General features: G+C 38.8%; 1 protein-coding gene across 1 annotated transcript in view; it reads left to right on the forward strand.

Moving 5' to 3' along the window:
* Positions 1-6127: 6127 nt before the first annotated feature.
* The window catches only part of PKIA (cAMP-dependent protein kinase inhibitor alpha), a 96393-nt gene continuing 76843 nt past the window's right edge, over positions 6128-25677 (forward strand). The window contains exon 1 of the mRNA XM_055546329.1: positions 6128-6277. The gene's annotated coding sequence lies outside the window, so the exon portion shown is untranslated. The remainder of the gene's footprint in view (positions 6278-25677) is intronic.

Genomic DNA, 25677 nt, shown 5'->3' on the forward strand with positions numbered 1-25677 from the left:
CTAACCTTCTTTTTACTGTGAATCCCTTTGACAATCTAGAGAAGCCCATCTAAATCTTTTTAAAATAACACTTTTAAACTTATAAAATGCAATATATAAATTTCAAATGAAACTAATTGCTACTGTTTAAAAGATTTTAAAATTGTATTTACTTTGGCTGCACTAGGTCTCTGCTGCTGGCTGTAGTCGCAGTGAGCAGGGGGCTACGCTAGTTGAAGTGCACAGGCTTCTCATTGTGTTGACTTCTCTCATTGTAGAGGATGGGCTCTAGGGCATGTGGGCTTCAGTTGTTGGGGTCCTTGGGCTCAACTGCTCAGCTGCATGTGGAATCTTCCCAGACCAGGGATCAAACTCTTGTCCTCTTCATTGACAGGCAGATTCTTAACCACTGGGCTACCAGGGAAGGCCCTAATTACTAATTTTTAAATGCAGTTATTGGAATAACTTACAAACCAAATTTGTGATTTGGAAATGTATGGGCATTTAAGCTCATTAAATAACAAGATGTAACAGAGATTCTATTAACTACTATACTTAAAAATAGTTGTTGTTGTGGGCATAGGTTAACAATTCTGATACATGTGCATGGGAATTGAATAATTAAATAAATAGATGGTGGATGGTGGAAGCCACATTTCTCAATACTGAAATATGAATTTATGGATAAATAAGAAGAGAAAGCTAAAATAATCTGTTAATGGATTATAGTGCAGATATCAGTATATACTCAGCTCAATATAGGTATATCAATTTGTTATTTAGTCACTGAGTCGTGTCTGACTCTTTGTGACCCCATGGACTATACCCACTAGGCTCCACTGTGCATGAGATTTTCCAGGCAAGGATACTGGAGTGGATTGCCATTTCCTTCTCCAGGGGATCTTCCCAGCCCAGAGATTGAACCTGCATCACCTGCATTAGAAGTCGGATTCTTTACCACTGAGCCACCAGGGAAGCGGATATATTAATAGCTATATACAGAAATATTGATTGATATGTGTATATCCATGGGTTAGTACAGACATATATTTCTTTGCTCTCTCAGTTAAGAGAACCTAAAGAAATAATATCCCATTAACAATCAGCACATCTAGAGCCCATATTTTGGTTTCTATTACTACTCTCCAATAAAAGGAATCAGTGTTCCTTAAAGAACTGCGGCAGGAAATACACAAAATGAGCCTGGAGCATCTTGTGGTACCAGAAAGTCAGGAAGTGTTAAACACACCCATACACACACACGATAAACACTAGTACACACACACACACACACACACACCCCCAAAAGGTGTATGTCAAAAAAAGATAGCCACCAATAGAGAAAGCTCCCAATGGTGAGAGCTGGAACAATTTAAACAATAAAATAAAATACTACTGGATTATAACCCAAAGTATAAAATAAATATTCATGTATCTATACTGATATAAATAAACAATTGAATTAATTAATATTTAGGGGAAAATAGAACTTCCTATGTGCTCCAAGTGGTAAAGAACCCACCTGTTAATGCAGGAGACATAAGAAATGTGGGTTGGAACTCTGGGTTGGAAAGATACCCTTGAGGAGAAAATGACAACCCACTCCAGTATTCTTGCCTAGAGAATCTCATGGACAGAGGAGACTGATGGGCTACAATGCCTCAGTAGTACATTGCAAAGGGTCGTACACAACTGAAGTGCCTTAGCACACAGACAAATCTCCTATGCAGAAGAATTCCAAATAGTTTGTGTACATACTCTGTTCTCAAGGAGGTGAAGCTAAACTCTCCACTCCTTGGGTGTGGGCTTCAAATAGTGACTTCTTCCAACAAGTGAAGTATGGAGGGGTGAAGGAGTAACTTTACAGAGGAGAAATCTGAGACACTACCTCAGCCAGGTTATCAAGGTCAACATCAGCAGTCAAATCACAATGATAGTATGTACCCTTGATCTGACGTTATAAAAATGGCACTTTATCTGAGTGTTCTCCCAATAAACCATAATCCCAGTCTTATCATGGAAAAGCATTAGACAGATTACATTAGTGAAGTATGCTACAAAATCCTTGATCACTACTTCTCAAACCTGTCAAGGTTATCAAAGACAAGAAAAGCCGAGAAACTATCACAGCCTGGAGGCGCCTAAGGAACTTGATAACTAAACTGTACCGTGGTGTCCTGGATGGACGCCTGAAACAGAATGAAGGACGACAGGCAAAAGCTGAAGAAATCTGAATAAAGTACAAACTCAGGTTAATATTATTGTATTAATATTGGCTAGTTACTTGTAACTAAACTACTATTATAGTGGAAAGTGTTACTAATAGAGGAAACTGGGAATGGACTACAGGAGAATTCCAAACTATTGTTACAGGGAGGAATCTGTTTCTTGTACTTTACCTCTGTTTCCCATCTCTTTTATTTACTAAAAGGCTACTATTTATACATAATAGCCTGCCTCAGGGAACCCTGCCCTTCTGCCTGAATGTTAAACCAAAGTGTCTTTGTTCAGGGAAACACCTTGACTGTGTCCACAGGAGAATGGTGGCTTGGTTGCTGTGTCCAATTCTTGGGACCCGATGGACTGTAGCGCACCAGACTGCTCTGTCCTTGGGATTCTCCAGGCAAAAATACTGAAATGGATTGCCATTTTCTCTCCAGGTAATCTCCCAGACCCAAGAATCGAACCCAGGACTCCTGCATTGCATGAAGAAATCTTTTACCAACTGAGCTAAAAGGGAAGCCCAAATGAGAACAGCTTCAAGAAATAAGAAATTAACACATCTCTACCCTGAGGCTGGTCATTCCAGGAGATATTTGTGAGATAAATGGCCTTTTTACTTTACTTCCTCACTTTTTATGTTCTATAAAAGAACCTGGAATCCAGACCCTGGTAAGATAGGTATTTTGAGACATTAGCCTGCCATTTTCTTGGTCTGCCAGCTTTCTGAATAAAGTTGTTACTCCTTTCCTCAACATTTCGTCTCCCAACTTATTGATCCGCTGTGTAGTGAACAGACTGACCTTGGACTCAGTAGCACTATCTTAATTTTTTCTGTATATCTAAAACCATTATAAAAATATACAGTCTATTTAGTAAAATAAAAAACATAATGATGATTTGAGTGTAACATCAGGAGTGATGTTGTAGCCATGCGTTCCCGGAAACAAACTCACTTAGAAGGACAATGCAGATAGTGGAGTGCAGTTTATTACACCGGCAGGCCAAGGCACAGTCTCCTTTTAGCCAAGGGCCCGGACCAGTTTTTGTGAAAACCTTATATACCCTAAGTGTATGTGCATAAACCTGCCTCCCCAAATTCCCTGAAACTAGCTTGAACAAAGGAAAAAGAAAGATACAATCAAAGTTAACCTGTGATTCATATGGCTTAAGCCTAGGTAGTTAACAGTGGATAATTAATAGGCCTGTGGTCATACCCCAATAAGCGTAATAGAATGTATGATTCTATTCAGTTACACAGATAATTCAGTTCTGTTCAGTTCAGTCACTCAGTCGTGTCTGACTCTTTGCGACCCCATGAATCGCAGCACGCCAGGCCTCCCTGTCCATCACCAATTCCCAGAGTTCACCCAAACTAATGTGCATCGAGTCGGTGATGCCATCCAGCCATCTCTTCCTCTGCTGTCCCCTTCTTCTCCTGCCCTCCATCCCTCCCAGCATCAGGGTCTTTTCCAATGAGTCAACTCTTTGCATGAGGTGGCCAAAGTACTGGAGTTTCAGCTTTAGCATCAGTCCTTCCAATGAACACCCAGGACTGGTCTCCTTTAGAATGGACTGGTTGGATCTCCTTGCAGTCCAGGGGACTCTCAAGAGTCTTCTCCAACACCATAGTTCAAGAGCATCAGTCCTTCAGCGCTCAGCTTTCTTCACAGTCCAACTCTTACATCCATACATGACCACTAGAAAAACCATAGCCTTGACTAGACAGACCTTTGTTGGCAAAGTAATATCTCTGCTTTTTAATATGCTATCTAGGTTGGTCATAACTTTCCTTCCAAGGAGTAAGTGTCTTTTAAGTTCATGGCTGCAATCACCATCTGCAGTGATTTTGGAGCCCCCCAAAATAAAAATAATTAGGGTATTCTTTTAGGTGATTGAGAGCCCCCGGGCTCTTCCTTCCGGGGGCCTGGTTTTCCAGTTGGTATGTCGTTTCCTTAGGTACTGATTATAGAGCTCAAAGTCCACAGTTCAGCCCAAGATGGAGTCCTGTTTTCAAGATAGAGCCTGTTGTGTTTCCTCCTTCAGGATACTTTGAGATAGTTATAAAAACTGCAATAGGAAATTATCTGTGACATATACTAGTGACAAAGTCACAGGCATCCCAATACTATTGTGGTTTGATGTCTGCATTTATAGTTAAAAGAAATGCTAAACACTGTTTCAGCTAGAGATTAGTGAAATCAAAGATACAATATTCCCACCCAGACTACAGACACCTTTTGATACATATCCCCTGCTCTTTGGTGGTATTCATGGCGTAATTTTATGAAAGTGAAGCTCAGAGAAATGAATTAGATTGTTTTAGCTTGCATTCTAGGGTCCAGAATCCTGAGTCTCGCTGGATTCTGTTTGCTACACTATCTCCTAATTTTGGAGCCGCTAAACAGAGGTTTGGGGATTCTCCCTAGATCAAGCCTTGGCCTTGTGCAATTACACTCTTTAGGTTTCTGGGCAAATTCAAGCCTAAGACTGTCCTAGACCTGTTATTGTTGTTCATTCACTAAGTTGAGTCTGACTCTTTACGAACCCATGGAGCGACTCGAGCATGCCAGACTCCTCTATTCCCCATTATCTCCCCAAGTTTGCTCAAATTCATGTCCAGAGTCTTTGTGCTATTTAACCGTCTCATCCTCTCCTGACATCTTTTGCTTTCAATCTTTCCCAACAATAGGTTCTTTCCTAATGAGTCTGCTCGCTCTTCACATCAGGTGGCCAGAGTATTGGAGCTTCAGCTTGAGCATCAGTCCTTCCAATGAATATTCAGGGTTGATTCTCTTTAGGGTTGACTTACTTGATCTCCTTGCAGTGATGGGCAATTCCAAAAGGAAGTTGAGTATAAGAACTTCACTCACAGAACCCGTGTCCAAGAGCCTTTCTCATTGGGACTAACTCAACATTGGGAAAAGAAACCCTGGTTTAGCTGTACAGAGGACATCTCTTTGGCATTTTTTTTCCTTCTAAATCCTCAAATTGTTGATCTAAACCGCTTAGGAGTGGGAGGGAGAATGGAAGACAGAGAGACAGAGATACCTGCCAATTTAAAGAGAGAAGAGCTTATATGCATAGATGCTTATATTATTCCCAAAGCAATTCTGATAAAAATCCTTTAGGAAAGAAAGAGATGCAGCCATCTGTTAATGGGGATTCGGCTTCTTTGTTTCCAAATGTTATAGCTTTCACCAGAGCAGCCATCCCACGTGAGGCAGGGCTGGTATGGGAGGTATTAGAGGGGAAACATCTGTTCACTAAGTACTCTACTTAACAGCAACAAAATCCTGGGCCACCCCGTCTTTGCTTGAGTGCTTTCTCTAGCCGGTCCTACTTCTCCACTCCTCTGGGAGTTTCCTTTTCCATTACGTAGGTAAGAGAGCAAGAAGTCCTGGCTTTCATAATTGTGAGTGGTTTGACTGTGTGTGTACGTGCGCGAGTAGGTGTGTGTGGGCGTGTGTGTGTGTGTGTGTGTGTGTTGGAGGAAAGTGGAGCCTGCTACAAAGGGCTTAGAAATCTAGTTGCCAATTTAAAATATTTTCGGAGTGCTTGAATGCTAGCTCCAAAGCGAATCCCACTCTCAAATTCAGCAAAATGAACAATACTGATAAGGAAGATGAAGAGGGTGGGAAACCCACACGCCGGAATGGAGCTGTCCATGAGGCGGCAGTGATAGGGGAGCGCTCGGGGGAGAGGCGCTCTGCAGAGAGAGTCTCTCGGCTTCTTCTCTCTCGGTCCACCTTTCGGCGACCCTTCTTCGGTAAAAAGCATTCATAGAAAATAATCCGAAAGCCGGGAACCCGGGCGATTGTCGGGCGCAGTTTCTGGGCGCGGGTGCCCGCAACCGGGAGAGATCCCTCTCCCCCCGCGGCTGTTGCGGAGTGTGGCGATCCGGCCCGGGGCGGGGGATGACTTCATGCGGCCGGAGCTCGGCGGCGGGAGCGGCTGCAGCAGCTGGCAGGTGGGGTGGGGGCCGGCCGAGCTGACCACGCAGCGCCGGGCGCGGCGGCACTGCAGCCCGGGGCAGCGGACGCCTGGGACGTGCGCTGCCTCGATCGCGCCCCAGAAGGTAAGCTGCCGGGCTATCATTAGCCTCGGCCCCGCTGTGCGGTGCTCTGCGCTCGGTTAATAATGGGGTTTGTGATACCCTGGGAAGAAGGCGATTGTCCCTGCTGCATTCTGTATTGGGGTGAAGGAGCAACAATTGGAAATGTTAATCAAGTGCTTGGGATCGGAGGAGCGGTGTTTTGGGGCAGACAAAGAAGGCGGTCAGCCTCTATATTCTCATTAAAGATAATCGACCGTTGCAATGCCAGACTCACTTAGATATTCAAAGAGTATTCAAAATGTAAAATAATTTTGAGTTGCACTTTTAAAGTTGGTGCCTTCAACCTTCGTTTGGGTGTTTTCTGGTTTGTGAGCAGCAGGTCCTTGGCAGGAGCCTGGAGAAGTCATCGAAAATCTTCCCTCTTCTTTTGCCTTCCTCCGTCTTCCCCCTTTCCAGTGCTCAGAATGGGTTCCATGCACATTTCGACGTCAAACGCCCGCTTCAACACCTAACCCTTAGAAAGAGTCTCAGATTAGAGATGAAACTTGCCTTCTGGAGTTCAGGTTGGGTTGTGCAGCACTTGTCTCCACTTTTCCCTTCATTTCTCTTGTCAATCATTTAGTTGATTTTCCCCTCCCCCCGTGGATGCTGTGGCTATGCACCGGCCAGCTCTTGTCAGCCCCTGTCCACCACCTCTTTTCCATGACTGATTTTGTCAAGGACTCAGAACGGGTATTGCCCTCCACCACGTTTGGATTGTTACTTGTGTCCTTCCCCCAAATACAGGGCATGAAAACAATCCTTTCAGTCCAGTACCAACATGGTTCCCGATAACTCGCTTCATTGGAGTCACTGCAGCTACCCAAGACGGGTTTCGAGGACGGCAGAATCCGTTGGGCTGTGAGAAAGAGAGCTAGCTATACCTAACGTATTTTGCTCCTGTGCCTAAGAATAGGTGGAAGTAGGGATGTCAGCCAGCCTATCCCGTTTTTCTTGAAGCCTTTTTAGAAGGTTGTGAGACACCTAGCTGGGTAGGATTTGAAGCAAGTCCTCCGGCCAAAGCAAGCAATGCGTTTATCCTAGGATTCCCCCAATACCTCAAAAGAGTTTCCGGAGGCTTTCCCCACAGGCAGTGAGAAAGCCAGGGGAGCTGGCCAGTCTAAGCCTCGGGTTATTGGGGCATCCTCAAGTTTTTAGGGGTTCCGACCTCGGATTTCCCCACAGACGCCTTGCTACTGAGCTCAAGTGCCCATTCCTGTGGCCCACCTAAGGACGTGCATTTGAATGATATTGTGTTAAATGGTTAAGATGGCTGTGATGGGAATTGCAAATGTGCCACTTCCCCGACGGAGAACAGTTGAAATAAGCCGAATTGTGGTGTCTGTGTTAATAATATTCTATTTAGAAAGACATTTATTCTCTTTACATTTGAAATTATAGAGACAGTTTGACTTCAAAGCCCTGCAATTTTAACACATTGAGAGAGGAGATCAATGAAAAAGAGGACCAGGGTTGTATAGCTAAAAAACTGACCTCTGCTTATCTTTTTTTTTTTTTTTTTTTAATACGGCTTTTAGACAAAGATACTGGTTCTGCAAAATCATGTTACCTCTATTATATATCATTATTGTTTTTTCTGATTACAGACTCTCTATTTATAAATACACTGTGGAAAGATTTGAGTTGGTTTCTTTGTTCCTACCTTCAGTATATGAGGCAGAAGGAGTAGGGATGGGGGGTGGAATTTCACTCCAAGTGGTCTACTCCAGAAACTGTTCCTCTGAATCATGAAAACCTTTGGACCGAAAAATTTTTTGGCTTGTTGTTGTTGTTATTATTATTATCCGTTGAATGTGATTTGGGTTTGAGATATTAAATTTTCAAGATTCTGAAATTTTGACACAAGCACATCAACTAGACAGGGAAACAAAGAACAAAAACAGCAAAACCCTTTCTTTTACGACCTTTCTTACCTAATCGTAAAATATTTAACCATATGAATAATTATTCTGAATAATAAGTGAAAAGCATAGTAAATAATATTTCATTTTTAAAATAATAGCCCACGGTCTACAAAATACAGGTTAGTGCAATTGATCTTAAGTACAATAAAAATTTCTATAATTTTAAGAGGCATATTTATGTTGAAGATAGCACATGAAAATATGCTAATGATGGTTAGAAATTGAAAGTGTCTTTTACTTGGTTTCTGAAGAATCTGAATTGTTTGCCAAGAAGTGGGTGAGGACTAGGGGACTGGTGCTGCCTAAAATCATCTTACCTGCCAGTGATTTTACAGGTGAGATGAAGGCACTAAGTTATAGATTATGGTTGGAGAAGCCTTTAGGGAAGAAAGAAAATCAGATAGAAAATAGAATTTCCTATTGTAGTACAACTAAGATAAATAAATTTAAGGGATTTCTGAACTTAGACCTTGCTACATTTAAACAGTTTCTGAGGAAAGTTTCTAAATTCAAAGCCTTGGGAAGAAACAGTTGTGTGATATCCTGACTGAAACTGATTTATGACTTTATTTCTTTTTTTTAAAAAATGTTTCCCAGAGAAAGGAAAAAATAATCACCTGGTATTGAGGAGGAGGAACATCAAATAGAAGGGTGTGCACTATTAGATGTTAAATGAACTGTAGGAATGTTTTGTAGGCTTGACAAGATAGATTTGAAATCGGTCTGTTGCTTTCCAATCAAGTAAAAATGTATTTAGTCTGGTGGGTGGTCAGTGTTATCAGTAACTTTATTGTCATTATGCATGCATGCTCAGTCATGTCTGACTCTGTGACACCTTGGACTGTAGCCACCAGGCTCCTCTGACCATGGAATTTTTTTTTAGTTTTTTACAAATCCCCTTAAATTACCCCATGACCAGCCTAGACCAAGTAGTCTTTATTCCAGTTTGTGCCCCATGACATCACACCCCTATGTCGTCTTTGTTCCATTCACCCACATGTTGAAAACTTAACATCTTATACTGCTTCTTCCATGAAGCCTTCTCCGTAAGCCTACCCACCTTCCTTTGTGTCTCAGATGTGTTTCTCCCTTGTTTGAATTCCTATGGCATTTTCCATTTTGGTCTGCCCTTTAGTTTGAACATGATCTGCTAGAGAGCAAAGTCTGTGACTAACAACTTTTTATTACCTGCAACTCATAATACAGTGCTTAGCTATGTATATGCAAACTAGATGCTCAGCAATTTGATTTTAGTGAAGAAATTAGTTATTATTTTCCAGGGGTGTAGATCCACCTACTCTCATAGCCAAGTTGGGTGTGTGTGTGTGTGTTTAGTCACTCAGCTCTGCTGACTCTTTGCAACACTATGGACTGTAGCCCACCAGGCTCCTCTATCCATGAAATTTTTTTCAGGCAAGAATACTGGAGTGGGTTGCCATTTCCTTCTTCAGGGGATCTTTCCAACCCAGGGATCAAACCTGCATCTCTGGCGTCTCCTGCATTGGCAAGCAGATTCTTTGCTACTGTGCTACCTTGGAAGTCAAAAGCCAAGTTAGGCTCTAAATAATGTCTGCAAGTACCACTTTACTTGTTTAAAATCCTTATATAATGAATAAATAGTGAAAGTACATTCAAATAGTCATATTCAGCAAAAGTTATTGTGAACTTACATGCCCTTAAATGTATATTGGCTCATCCATATTAAAAAACATAGTAAGCATCATAAAACAAAACTTCCACTTATCCAAAAAGTCATTACCAAGACCCCTGTAATATATAATGAGCCTTATGCTTATATTTTCTTCTAGCAGTTTCATAGTTTCTGGTCTTACACCTGAGTCTTTAATCCAATTCAAGTTAATTTTGTGAGTGTTATAAGATTTATTGGTCCAGTTTCTTTCTTTTACATGTGAATATCCAGTTATCCCAGAGTTCCCTTATATGTACCTTTTCTCTTTTCTCTTGCTGCTCTTAAAATTCTTTCTTTGTCTTTGATTTTGACAATTTAATTACAATGTGTCTCAATGTAGCCATATTTGAGTCCAACCTATTTGGGGTCTTTGGACCTCATGGATCTGGTATCCGTTTGTCATCCCAGGTTTGGGAAATTTTCAACCATTATTGCTTTAAATATACTTTGTGTCCCTTCCTCTCTTTACTCCTGGAATTCCCATAACATGTATATCATTTATTCTTTTTCTTTTGTCCTTTCATTGGGTAATTTCTAGTGTCTTATCCTCTAGTCTGCTGATCCTTCCTTCTGCATGGTTGAATCTACCTTTGATACTCTATTGAATTCTTCAGTTCAGTTATTGTTATTGTACTTTTTAATTCTAATATTCTTGCTTGTTTGTTTTTAATATGTCTATTTTCTTGTCTTGTTCACTATTATTTTTCCCAATTTCGGTTAGCTGTCTGTGTTTTTTTGTAGTTCACTAAACTTCCTTAAGAGGATTATTCTGAATTCTTTGACAGTTCCTAGATCTTTACTTTTTTAAGGTCATTTATTGGAGCGTTATTAGTTTCCTTTGGTGGTGTCATATTTGCCTAATTTTTTGTGATCCTTGATTCCTTACATTGGTATATGGATATTGATTAATTTGGCTCCTCCTCCAAACTTTACTGGTAATTGTGTTCAGTAGTATATGGGGTATGAATTAGTTTCTTGGCAGGACACCAGGACAGCAACATATATATATACACCTGGTGTATATACACCAGGACAGCAATATATATATACAGAACCTATATATATATATAGCTCACTGTTTGGGGACCCAAGTCAGGCCAGAGTGTGCACTGAATTCCCTGGTCAGATGAAGACACTGGTTTTGCTTTGCAGATGGGGGTCAAGTGCCACTGTATCTTGGGCTGTTGAATGGGCTATATAGCTTCCCATGTGCTCTGGTTAGACTCTTGGTTGGTCAGACTGAAGTCTTTTTTTCCAGTGATGAGTAGGGCTATGAATTAAATTCCCTGCCCAGGCACAGCAGCAGGAGAAGCAACTTTAAAGCCAGCTAAGCTCTTTTGTTGTCTTAATTCAACCTGACCCACGCACCAGGTTCTCTGACTGAACAAGGTCACTGGCTTTTCTTTGCAAACTATCAGCTGTGCCTTCTCTAGGTTTGCTCACTGCTGGGCCACACAATTTCTAGGAGTCGTCACCAACCCTTCTAGTCATTCGGGGCAGGAAGACTCCCTTCACAGAGTGGAGATGGGGGATGGGTGAACTGGGGAAGGGCCACTCCAGCTATGCTTGATTTCTTAAACAGTTGCCCCAGTTGGGAGGAGCTGGGAGCTACTCTCAGCCTTGGCTAAGAATTAATCTCCCTGCCCAAGCATAGTATAGGAACCCTCCACACCTGATACTCTTTGCTTTGGGGGTGATTGCTCTGTCTGCCTGCCTCTTGGTTAGCGTGCCATTGGACCACACAGCTTCAATGATTTATTGCCAGCCCTTTTGTTCAGATGGCCGGAAGACACTCTCCACATTGGTAGGCTGTGACTGTGCTCTTTCCCTGGGGGTAGGCAAACCAGGCTCTAGGGCTATATGAAAATCAGGTAGGTCTGTACCCCTCTGATTTCCCTGGTTGTAGTGCACCCTAACCTGGCTCTAGAGATGAACAAAGACACTAGTTGTGATCATTACTTGGGCACTGCAGGTATGAATTCTGTCTGTCACAATCCATGTGCTGGCTGTTGCATGCCCCTTACCCCTTCATCACCATCCAGCTTTCAGTAGTCAAGCCCTGCAGATTCCCTGCAAACCCAGTGGAGCAGATCAGAGTAGTGGCTCCCACAAAGCTACCCCAATGCTAGGGGCAGTGCTCGCTGTCCCCCAGTTCTCTTCTCCTACTGGAAGAACCAGACCTTCAGTGGTGCTCCACTGGCCTGGGGGAGGAACAGTGTAGTCTAATACAGTCTGTCTTGGTCTCTGTGGTGCAAAGGTGCTTCAGCCTTACCTCTGTGTTCTAGAATTCTCTCAAATAGCATACTGTTTCCAAATAATTTTTGGTTGTTCCTCCTGTGAGGGCGAGTGGAGCCAGGAATGACCTTGGTGATGTCACACTCTGGGCTTACTTTCACAACACGATATTTCTGGTACATGAGATGAGGTTCTCCTTTTATTGTTATCCCAGCTTTAGGACCTGAAATCAGAACTCTTCACTAGCCTTGGCACAAAGGCAGCTGAGAAGACTAGGAAGCAAGTGCCAAGGAGGATAGTGAGTCAAAGAACCTTGATTCATAGAAAAGGAATCCCAGAAGGAGCTCTAAATGTTGTACATTCCAAATGATTTATTTAGGATTTTCCAATCAAAATCATTTTTACGAAAAAGAAACAGCCCTCAGACTTGGAGTACTATACTGCCAAATATGTGGAAGAGCATTGCCAGCAATTGAGTGGTGTAGTCTACTCTGAAATATATTCATTTTCCTTAGGATGGATGTATGTCTGCCTGAAAGTTAGTATTTCTTTCTAATAATGCTATACTACAGTAATATATTTGCTTTTTCCAAGAAATTACATAGCCCTCAGGTTCTAAAACAATTACCAGTATAAAAGTACATTAAGGTTTTTAGCTGATACTTAAGGAAACCAGTATGAGCTAACTGCTTCCTACTGATGCTAGTATTCAGACAGGTGTGAGAAGACCATTAACCTAGAAAAAACAGAGAGAGATGGAAAGATGGAGAGAAAATACTCAAAAAAAGACTACTTAAACTGCTGCTTTCTTTGTTGTTGTTCAGTCACTTAGTCGTGTCTGACCGACTCTTTATGACCCATGGACTGCAGCACACCAGGCTTCCCTGTCCTCCACCATCTCCCAGAGCTTGCTCAAACCCATGTCCATTGAGTCGGTGATGTCATCCAACCATCTCATCCTCTGTCATCCCCTTCTCCTGCCTTCAATCTTTCCCAGCATCAGTGTCTTTTCAAATGAGTCGGCTCTTTGCATCAGATGACCAAATTACTGAAACTTTGCTTTCTTTATATGTCCCAAAATATGATAATAGCTGTGTAAGTTCCTAAAATAAATGCAAGTTTATGGAAACTTCATAATATACCTAATATGAGGTAAATTTTTACTTTATTTTGTAGTTTATTTTTATTTTGGTAAAATGTCTCATAACATAAAGTTTACCATTTTAGCCAATTTTAAATGAAATCTAAGATTTTAATTAGATTAATTTTAAAAATAAAAAGCTGAATTTTTAATCTAAAACTACCTTATTTCATATTTAAGTACCTGCATTATGGTATATCTTTTGTTGTTTTTTCTTAGTTTCTCTTTAGAGTATCTTTTAAACTTTATTTTGAAACAAAATAATGAAATCCCAAAGATGCGAGTGTCTTATTTAAGCTAAACTACATAATGTTGGAATATCTGAAGTGTGAACACAATTGGCAAAACTTTTAACTACCTTCCTTAGAAGAAGGCTGTCTTGATTTACATTGTCTCAGAAAGGAGAAACGGAGAGCTTGCTGGGGATTGCATCATGCTTTACTTAATTAGACATTAACATGCTAAAAGGACAAGGATGAAGCAACATGTTATAACATATTTTTGAAAAGCTACATAAAGGTGAAGGGTTGAAAGAATACAGGCAGACACACCCTAGACATTTCACAGCAATATTTAAAGGATGCTGTTGCTTTAGTTGATTGGGATGGAGGAACCTATTAACAAACATTTCCCCTATGTACTTTTGTCCTTATTGCTGTCTAATCAAGCGCTCATTAAACCAAGCATTCTAACTTTGGCCTAGGTAATCAACAAGCCCATATCTTAATGCACTGCGATGAGCATGAGACTGAGGATTCTTGGTCATTGCAACACGAACAGCAGCAAAACCTGTTTTGTTCCTTCTGTTGTATACTGCAGAATGTGGATAGAGAGAAGTCCGTGATGTCTTTAGGCCATTTTTGACAGTTCTCTCCACGAGGTTTCACACTTGGGTTCTCTGGTAATCAAAGTGTAGTGAAAAACAACCAGGGTGCTAATGCTCTCTCTCCATTCACAAAATTTAATGCTTCTGGGATTTGCAGAAATAATGTTGAATTTGAATTGGTTGTACCCAGTAGGCACTGAGAATAATCCATCAGACTCACCAAATCCAAATTCAGATTTAAAGCCAGTGAAATTTTAAAGATTATAAAGATTTCCGTATTTGTGAAGTCACTATTTCACTACAGAAATTAAAATCTGACACCAAAATAAGCTGATATTAAAAAGTCCGTTTAATAAGGGGAGGAAGATTGGCATCTTGGCCATAGTAAAAAAAAAAAAATCAATAAACTGTTCAGGTAAAATACTTGTGTTTGAATTACCTCTTAATACATGAAATGGAAAATGAAATAAAATGGCAGTATAGCGTTAATGGAAGGAAAGCAATCTGGTTGATTTCAAAGTGTGTGAGTGTAAATAAAAGGGTTTTTTTGTTTGTCTGATTTAATCACAATTTTATTCTTGAAACTTTCAGGCAGCTAGCTTTTGGTCACTTTTAAGATCAATCAAAAAGTTCTAAACATTGTCTTCAAGGTTTGCTACTAGGCCCTCCTCTTCCCTTTCTCTCTTTAATTTTTTATTTATTTTGGGGAGTTTGGGCTACCGTTTATGTCCCAATCATGTCTTTCAGGAAGTGAATTTGGACCTTGAACCCCACCTAGTTTGAATCCTACCCCTACTGTTTTCTATCTTTATGACTTAGGATAAGTCACTTAACCACTGTGAGTTGTTTCTTGACATTTAAACAGGAAAATCATAGGGTTGTCATGAAGATTAAAGAAGGTAACATAAGAATTTATAACATAGTAAGGGTTAATAAATGTTTCCAGCTTTTATCTTTTTAATTTTTCTGAGCAATTTACAATGAGATCTCATTACCACAATTGTTCCCCAACTTTGTGAACCTCTTCCTACTGCTCTCTATTTTAAACTAAGCCTTGAAATGACTGAACTTCATGGGAAGGTGTCTCAATAAAGGTAATCCGAGTGGCAGGAGAGGTTGGAGCTACTGCAATGCAAAGTTGTCAGGCTCTGATCTGGCAGAGGCTGTGGGAATTAGACTTAGCTTCTATTTTTAATTCTGCAAGTAGTTGATTGGATGAGTTGGGAAAGCTCAGTTGGCATCTTACTCTCTTTCTGAATTGTACCATATGTCTAGTCACTCTTTTCACTGACTCATGATCAGACATGATATCAAGGTTGTTGAATATGGGTGTTGATTTCAGAAGCTAATGTTATAGAAAGTGGGAATTGCTCTGTCTTAAAAGCAATAGTTGACAATTTAATTTTTTGGTAATACAGTGTTGAAACTCTGGAGAGAAGGCAACTAAGGTCTTGTTAACATTCACTTCCTCTAACAAAAGCCTTTGAAGATAATCCCACTATCTGCCTTGTTCCCCAACCTTTTTTTTAAATGTGTAACTATTGAAGTTTTTTAAAATGTTAATCAATATCATTAAGTTGTCCAAAAAGGAAAATTAATCTGTAACTCTACTGTACATCATATACAAAGAAATCTTGGCATATGGTATCTTTCTATTTTACTGAATCTCAAAGAATTTAGAGCGTACATGTAAGAATTTTAATGGACTATTGTTCATTACTGTGTGCTACTGAGTAGATTCAATCACTAGCAACACCTTTAAACAGAATTAAAAAAATAAAGCCTTAATTAATATGAAAACTAGTACCAGAAACACCTGCCTATAACAACTTTACTTTTAGTACAAAGACATGCTTTAGTGTGATAACAATTTTGTTTAGCTTAAAAAACACATAATTTTATATTTTTATATGACTTTTATATGAACCATTTTGGTTTAAGCAAACAAGTACAAAAAGTGCCTAAAACCTTCCATTTAATATATGAGCTGTAGTTGTTCAACAAGTGAGCATTTTGTGGTGATAAATAGCTCTTGCCAAATTGGCAGTAATTTATTTCTGTTGGTAGAGTCTAATCCTGTGTGTGTGTGCCTATGAGCATGTACATGCATGCACGCTCAGTGTGTCCAGCTCTTTGCGACCCCATGGACTGTATAGCTCACCAGGCTCCTCTGTCCATGGAAATTCTCCAGGCAAGAATACTGGAGTGGGTAGGTTGCCATTTCCCAGGAGTTCTTCCTGACCCAGGGATCGAACCCGTATCTCCTGATTTGGCAGATGGATTCTTTACCACTGTGCCACTTGGGAAGCCACAAATCATGTGTACCTAACCTAACCTTATTCTTGTAAAGTATAAGACATTTTAAAAAGTTTGTCCTTACTTCCTAAACCAATATTTTTAATCCCCGTTTGAATGCTGAATTCATTAGTTAGTCACCAAAGGCTTGATGCATAGATTTTGTGTATAATCTGATCTTCAGATGATGTTGCACACAGTGAAAATTCCTGTTTTAAATATACGTGTGCATACATGTATATACAAATATTATACAGAAAATATACATATAGACATTCCCCAATTTATAATGGTTCAACTTAACGATTCTTCAGATTTACGATGGTGCAAAAGTGATACTCATTTAGTGGAAAAAATATTTTTTGAATTTTGATATTTTCCCAGGCTTGCACTATGCAGCTTGATGCTTTCTGGTGATGCTCAGCAGCAGCAGCTAGCTTCCACTCCCAGTCAGCCATGCGTCACAACTGACACACTTTACAACCATTCTGTTTTTCACATTCAGTAGTGTTCAATAAAACAAATGAGATGTTCAATATGTTATAAAATAGGCTTGTATTAGTTGATTTTGCCCAACTGTCGGCTAATGTGAGTGTTCTGAGTATGTTGAAGGTATGCTATGCTAAACTTTGATGGTTGGTAGATTTGGGTATACTATTGTGTCAATTGCTCAGGCATGTCTGACTCTTTGCGACCCCATGGGCTGTAGCCCACCAGGCTCCTCTGTCCATGGAATTCTCCAGGCAAGAATACTGGAGTGGGTAGCCATTCTCTTCTCCAGGAGATCTTCCGGACCAAGGGGTTGAACCCCAGTCTGCCACAATGCAGGCAGATTCTTTACCATCTGAGCAACCAGGGAAGCCCTGGGTGTCGTATAAGTGTTTGCAATTTATAATATTTTCAGTTAGCAGTGGGTTTATCAGGATGTAATGCTATATAGTAAGTTAAGTATTTTATGTGTATTATATATTAATTATATTTAATCACTTATGTGTCTATTAATATATATACATATGTATGGATTATACATGTCTGTTTTCATGAACATCTGCCTTCTGTTTCAAATATTTGATTATATTTAAGATAAACAAATTATTGGAGAAGCATTTGAATAATTTTTGTTTCCAGAGTCAAGTTTTGCAAAGAAAATTTATGTTTTCACTATGTATTTTTCAAAACTTAAAAGAATATTTTTGAAATTTTAAAGTGATTCTTTAGTATATGAATACAATATATTTCAGGTACTACATATGTTATTTATATATATATATATATATATGTAGATTTATACATATTTAAGTGTTTTAAACCTGATCTTACTGGGTTATAACTACTATACAATCATGTGAGAATAGTAGTATTGCTGCTTTTCAGCTTGGAATATGTTTCTGTTTCATTTGATTATATTTTATCCATTAAATGCTCTGGGCTTCCATTATCTCTTTTGTTTTAAGGAATACATTTTATGGTGCATTAGAAATTTATTCTTCTGTATTTCATGCCATAATTTTCAGTGTCTCACAGAATCCTAATTTGGAATGTTCTCACTTGAATTGTGTTTCAGAATAGAGACTTGCCCCTTTTGGAACCATCAGATCTGTTGGTTAGGTATTTCTCATTTATTTTGTTGGGGAAAGGGAGGAAGGAAACTGCACTTTGGAACTTTCTAGTTTCTTTCTACACTTGTACCTAAAAAAATTCACTCTCATAATAAAGCTAGAAACATGAGATTGGCAGTTACATAGTCCCAAATTAGGACAACCCAAAATACTGTAGTTTTTTCAAGTAAAAGAAGCAAACTTGGTCTGGCATTCATTTTGATCTTCCTCACCACCCTAACCCAGGTAGTTTACTATTAGCCAGATTTTTTAAAATAGCCACTTGTTGATTAATAATTTCAGTTTTTCCATTCTTAGATTCATAACAGTTTTATACAAAGTTTTAACAAATCTGTGAGATGGATTATTGGTTTCCTCTTGATTTCTGATTAGTTCTGTGATTTAAAGATGCTTAAAGAACAGACTTCTCAGTTAGAAAATATAAGCATAGTAAAAGCAAACTTTTTAAAATTAATTCTGGGATATATTCTCTTGATGGTAAAGAAATATCTTATAGATGTCTAATGTTTGGATGCTTTATAAATAAAAGTAGTATGATTAATCATGTATTAACCTATACTATCAGAAATGCCTTCTACATCCTTTCTAGGACACAAATATGACATTTCTATATTGTTTTCATTTAATCATTTTAATGAAGTATTACACATGTAATATTTCATAAAAACACACTGCATCAATTGTAATACTATATAGTTTAGGACTTTTGATTCCATATGTGAATATATTAACTTCCGTTGAAATTGCTACGATGTAGGGTCAAAATTAACTGGAAAGTTATTAGTGTTATTATTCTGGTTTCTAATAGCTTCTGTTGCAAATAAGTTATAGAGACAAAAATATCCCTGGTTTAGAGCTTCCGCACTATTAATGACATACTGAGATGTCTCTTGGCTATCAGTAAATGATATATTTTAGACCATAGCCTATGAAATGAATTGCCAGTTGGCAGGCAGCCTTTGACAATAAAAATGCACAGATGTTTGCTACTCTATCTTTGCAAAATCATTATATCACATAAGTATGATCTTAGTAATTGACATATGACTATTAATGTTCGATCATTCTCTATAATATTCCTGTTACCAGTTATTAATAGTATAATGGGTAGACAACAATTCTGTGGTATGTATTCATATTTTTATTTAAACTCAATTGTAATCTATATTTCAGTGGTGTTTTGGTAATATATCTACCACCTCACTTAAGTAGAAGGAAGTTTTCTAGAGGTTTCATGTCAGCTTTTAAATAAAGTAGTCTTTATCTGGGGCTTCCCTGGTGGCTCAGATGGTAAAGAATCTGCCTGTAGTGCAGGAGACACACGTTCGATCCCTGGGTCAGGAAGATCCCCTCCATTTAATTATTTTTGTTTAAAAATACTAATTTTTTTTCATGGTCTTTAACTATAAATATTGGAATTGTCTATGGAACTTATAAACATAGGGATAAAGCATATGAATTTTAATATATTTATAGTATATGCTCACCTTTATATAATAGCTCACAGGTAACCTTCACTATTAAGTATTTTTAAATGCTTAGAATAGGAAACAATACAGAAACTAATAAATTAAAATTGTTTTTTGTAGTATGTTAAGTGAGAAGAGAACGTTAAATAATACACAACGCATATTTACAGCTTGGTTTTCAGTGTCATATACATAGAGAAAAAAGACCTAAGGAAAATTTTAAAAATCATTTATCAATGGTTAACTCAAGAAACAGAGTCAGGGTGACTCTTACTGCCTTTTAATCTCTTTCTGTATTTCCAAAATCATTGCAATATATATGCATTACTTTTGTAACTGTTTAAGAAGAAATGTGCCAGCTTGGATAATTTTTTTTTTTTTTTTTTTTTTTATTTAAACATTGCTGCTGCTGCTGCTGCTAAGTCGCTTCAGTCGTGTCTGACTCTGTGCGACCCCATAGATGGCAGCTCACCAGGCTCCCCCATCCCTGGGATTCTCCAGGCAAGAACACTGGAGTGGGTTGCCATTTCCTTCTCCAATGCATGAAAGTAAAAAGTGAAAGTGAAGTCGCTCAGTCGTGTCCGACTCTCAGCGACCCCATGGACTGCAGCCTTCCAGGCTCCTCCGTCCATGGGATTTTCCAGGCAAGAGTACTGGAGTGGGGTGCCATTGCCTTCTCCTAAACATTGTCAGGTATTGTTAAAATGTTCAAGTTTTACATAGCTCTCTGGAAGACCTAAGTTGGTCATAAAAACACTGAATGTATTAGAGGAGGGGGAGATTTCCCTCATCCTGAAATAATAATGATAATATTTTTAAAGCATTAAATAATTTTCAAAGCATTTTTTACATACATTTTCTCTTCAGACCACCCTAATTCTCTAGAATTGGTAGAAAAAGGATTATACTCATTTAGCAGAGGGTATGGGAGGGAATTAAAGTTCATAAAATTTAGCAAATTGCCCATTTAAGAAGTGCACAGTTATTAAGTATCAGCCAGATTTCAAACCTGTTTCATGCCATGGCCAATCTAGTGCTTTCCTCTGTGCTGTAGGAACTGGACTCGTTTAAGAGAAAGTGGAAATAGACCTGACTTTTGTTCTAGTTACCAATTTGCCCAGAGACCTCACTGGAGCCTGAACCAGGAAAACTTACATGAATTTCTTTGTTCAGTCTAAAGAAATGGCTATATTAGATAAGTTCCTAGGTTTAATTTTTTTTTTAAATCTATGTTGTTTTTCACCCTATTCCCATTTGTGTATCTTGTGTCTGTAAATTTCTACAGAGAACCATGCCTCTTACCTAAAGGACTGCATTGCTTAATGAACAAACATTGACAGTGCTGATGCTGAGTTAAGTAACATGCCAGTCTAGTTTGCATGGACATAGTGTTGACATTGGTATCTTTCCTAATGGCTCAGAGACGGTAAATAATCTGCCTGCAACACAGGAGACCCAGGTTCAATCCCTGAGTTTGGAAGATTTCCTAGAGAAGGAAATGGCAACCTGCTCCAGTATTCTTTCCTGGGAAACTCATAGATGGAGGAGCCTGGTAGGCTATAGCCCATAAAGTCCCAAAAAGAGTTGGACACGAGTGAGCAACTAAACAACAACAAAATCTAAAATTCACAGAAAATTCTCTCCTATAACGACATTGGTCAACTGAAATGTAATTCACTAAGTTTCTGTGTGTGTTAGTCATTCAGTCACTAAGTTTCTATTAAGCATAGTTTAAACAGATCTTTATGAGATCTGCCTTAGCATTTTTATGCTCCTGAAATATCATCACTATAACCTGCTTTTTAAAATAGTCTTGACACCTACGGAATACTTTCACCTCCTACAGAAAGCAAGAAAAAGAAAGCATTTATGTTTTTAATTTCAGTGAAAGGTTCTTGATTTAAGAATTAGTCATTTACTGTCATTTGAATTTCAAGTGTGCTGTAAGTAGTTGGGGTTCTTCCTGTATGACTTCTCCAGAGTTTTCACATATATCATCATTAACTTCATCTTTCACTTGGGATTGGTAAAATAAAAAGTTTATTTACTACTATTTCTTAGTTTTCTTCATTTCAAATATTCAATGTCTTTTCAAAAATAGTATTATAGTCTTATACTGTTCATTGATAACAGATAATGTTAAGAAATTGTGATTCTTGTATTCAGTTTAAAAAAATGAGGAAGTAAAGAAATAATTACTGTAACAATTGTTTTTTCTCCATTTAGCTAAACATATTTTTTTAGATTCTGAGACTATGAATCCCAGTACTAAATGTTATATATACAAAGAAGTGAAAAATAATACTTATTATGATTTCTCTATACTAAACAACTGTTTTACAACCAATTAGAAGGACTTCCCTGCGGTCCAGTAAGACTTTGCCTTCCAACGTAGGTTCAATTCCTGATAGATGAGCTAGGATCCCATCTGCCTCGCAGCCAGAAAACCCAAACATAAAACAGAAGCAGTATTACACCAAATTCAGAAAAAGACTGGTCCGTGTTAAAAAAAAAAAAAAATTGTAATTTCCCCTCAAAATAATCCTAAGTGGCAAGCAGTATTATTACATATTTTACATATGGACAAACTGAGGCACAGAAAGATTAAATTATTCATAGTCATACAGATAGTATGGTGCAGATAAATGTTTAAAATCAAGTCTCTATTTTTGTGAGATTCCATATTCCCAACCCCTATAATGAATATAAGAGTTTGATACCTCCTATTTGTCATATGCCCATTAACTAGCTTTGTGGAAAGAGGTTGGGGGTGGGAAGAGGGAGGGAAAGAGGAAAAGGAGAAAGAATAAAGGGTGGCAGAATTGTCAGAATTTTGCCAGCTTGTAGATACGGTGTGTTATATCTTATAATAAGGTTCAAATTAAGGACTTGAAGAGATTTACATAGAATAAATAATTTTAAATTTCCTCAAGGGAAGTTTCTGGTAATATTATCAAATGGAGACAGCAAGTCAATTTCTATCTAATTCTAATTCTAATTAAAATGCTATGGCAGGTGCAGTGTTGGAACAAAAACAGTTCTGGTAATTCTCATGGTAATAATTCTACCTTAAGTTTATTATCTTTTTTCCACACTTAACACTCTCAGCTTACTTAATTTTAATACCTACCCTTTTTCAAAAGTACATAAATTCTAATTAGGCTTAAATCATAGGAAAATTGAAGAAGTTTAGAGCCTGTAAAAGAGGGAAAGCACCCATTTCGCACTCCCAAGTCCAGCTCTGTCCATTTCTATCAGAGCTATTCCACCAAGAAAGGAGGACTTACTCTGATTGGTCAGATTTATTTGAGCGTTCACTGAACCGTGTTCTTTTACATAGGGTCACTGTGTTTATTTAAAGGTACACAACAGCAGTTCCCACAGATTTTTCTTGTCTGTTGCCTGGTTCTATTACAGCAGGTAAGTGGAGTGAAGATCCTCAGAACCGAAGCCTCAGTCTCTTGTTTCTGTTTTGTTTCATGCACTAGCCATAGCCATGTCACTCAGTCGTGTCTGACTCTTTGCGACCCCATGGGCTGTAGCCTACCAGGCTTCTCTGTCCATGGGATTTTCCAGGCAATAGTTACTAGGGTGGGCTTAATCTAGCAGAACAGTAAACTCCTCTATGTTTCACTGGCCATTTCCATGCAGATGAGTCAAGCTCCATTTAGAGCCTGGAAAATCTTGCATGCTCTCTCATCAACTTCTTCTTTCAGTATATACTCAGAAAATGGTAACATGCCCCAGGTAAGCTTTTACCTCAGCTCTGACTCAAGGTTATCAGGAATTCCAAATCTCTGACATGTTCTGTATCTTAATCAACAGATAATTTGTACATACTCCCATGCAGTTGTGGCTCAGTGGGTAAAGAATCCACCTGCATTGCAGGAGATGAAGGAGACTCAGGTTCGATACCTGGATTGGTAAGATTCCCTGGAGGAGGGCATGGCAACCAATTCCAGTATTCTTGCGCAGAAAATCCCATGGACAGGGGAGCCTCGTGGGCTACCATTCGTGGGGTCGCAAAGAGTCAGATATGACACTTTTACACTGCTCATGCAACTGGAACCTATATCTGTGTTTATGTGCTTCAAGCTAGGATGACTGTAGATTTTAAACAAGATAATTTAGAAATTTTATTAAACATTTCTTATGTGGCAGGCACTGTTCTAGGTACTCTTGATAAAGTGTTAAACTGAGCACTTATAATCAACAGTCTCAGAAAGGGTGCTTAACATTAAAATTGAAACAAGGAAGATATACAGAAATCATACACAAAACCGACAAAAAGATGTCGGTTTAATATGCATGGTTGGCATTTTGGGGGTAAAAGACATCTAACACAAGGAGTTTTATAAGATTAATAATAAATAGTAATGTCATTAATCTTGTAAATAATTAATGGGCTACAGTCCATGGGGTCGCAAAGAGTTGGACATGACTTAGCAACTAAACACCAAGGCTGTCAGTGTAGTGACCCTTTTCTCTTTATTCTTCAGGTGGCATTGATCCTGTGCAATCAGAAGTAAGAGGGAATTACGGAGCATTCATGTCATAAATTAATGTAGATTGAGCCTGGTGATTATCAAAATCAGGTTGAATCAGAGGTAGTGCAAGAATGATGTTCTTTGGAATTTTTCCTTGATGACATCATTATCTATCCTTGAGTTACAATGATAGAAGCCAGTGAGTAATTTATCAGTTTGGTTCCCTGTGGGAACTAAGTTGAATGATGTTTTCTCCTTTAGTCATTGACTTTCTACAGAGATAGAGGAGGCACTTCAAGTTTCCCAGACAAGAAATCTACCAGTAAACAGCTATGATGGTAGATGTGTGTTATTTATGGCCATGGGCTTGGTGAGCTGCATTTTGACTACTTGTCAAGCATTCTGACATATTGGAACAGAAAGTGCTATTTAAATATAAACAGCAGTTTTTATTGAATTGCTATTAGTCATCTCTATGAGGAAGTGACCTATTAAGTAATAGATCCAAGTATAGGAGATCTGCCATGAAATAAGATTGATTTCTGCTAAAGAGACCTTAAAGTAACTACATGTTTACATTTGTGGTTTTTCTTCAATCATTTGTAAATTACCACAGAAAAATGCCATATGAAAAGCTATCAGAATTTACTTTCCAGTGTAGTTTCCTAGGCATTCTCTATCTCTCCCTCTCTTCCTCTCTTAGACCCAGACGAAGAGCAATGTGGGTCTCAAGCTTTAGTGAGAATCAGAAGGCTTGTCAAAACAGTGATTTCCGAAGAATCAGCTGGGAATTTGCATTTATAACAAGTTTCTAGGAGAAACTTCTGCTGTTGTTACCTATTTGATGAACCATTGCTCAAGTAAAAGGAATGGGAATTTAGGAAGCAGAAAGATTGAGAGCTGTGAAAAGCTGCCGGCAGCCTCTAATCTGGGTCACCAAGCTGTCCTAACTCTGGGGAAGATCACCACGACTGCCGCAGGGAGCTCATTGAAAGTAAATGGCCTTCCTCTGAGTGGAGGCTGAGGGCGGCAAGATAGAACACTCCTGACCTTCCTTCCCTCTCTTAAACCCAGGTTACCAGTTAATGGGCCGTTTAACCTCTCTTTGCTCCATTCTTTCTCAGATTCAAAGTGGTAATGGTAATTTCTTTTCCCTGTGATTAAAAAACAAGACAAAACAAAAATCTCGATGGTGCTTTCCCTATGTGAAAATTTTCTTTGGATTAATCCATCTATTACTCACTCTGATATAGGAAGGAAGAAATTTAGCAAAATTTCTCTCACTCTATAAAGTGTTAGGCTTTTAAGTTGAACTCTTTAGCAAAAGTTACCAAATACCTATTCTCCACTGCCTGGGGCTAGCTATTTTCTTGACTAAGACTTGGGGAGCCACAGGGGAACAAGTACTAGAAGAGACTCTAAAAAACCCTGTCAAATCCACACCACTTTCATCACCGCCAGCTCTCCATTTAATCCACTGCTCTTCTCACTCTTTCCACACCAGGAACACCAGCCTCTTTGTGCTTTCAATACTCTAAACATCCTCTCACCCCAAGACGTTTATAATTTCATCTTCTGGAAATGTTTAAGAAAAGTAATCCATATACACATACATAGATTATGATACTAGAGGGTATGATAATAGATGGGTTATGACTACCTTGACGTCTCTGCTCAGATGTCACCACATCAGTG

The sequence above is a fragment of the Bubalus kerabau genome, chromosome 14 (assembly GCF_029407905.1).
Source record: "Bubalus kerabau isolate K-KA32 ecotype Philippines breed swamp buffalo chromosome 14, PCC_UOA_SB_1v2, whole genome shotgun sequence".
NCBI lineage: Eukaryota > Metazoa > Chordata > Mammalia > Artiodactyla > Bovidae > Bubalus > Bubalus kerabau.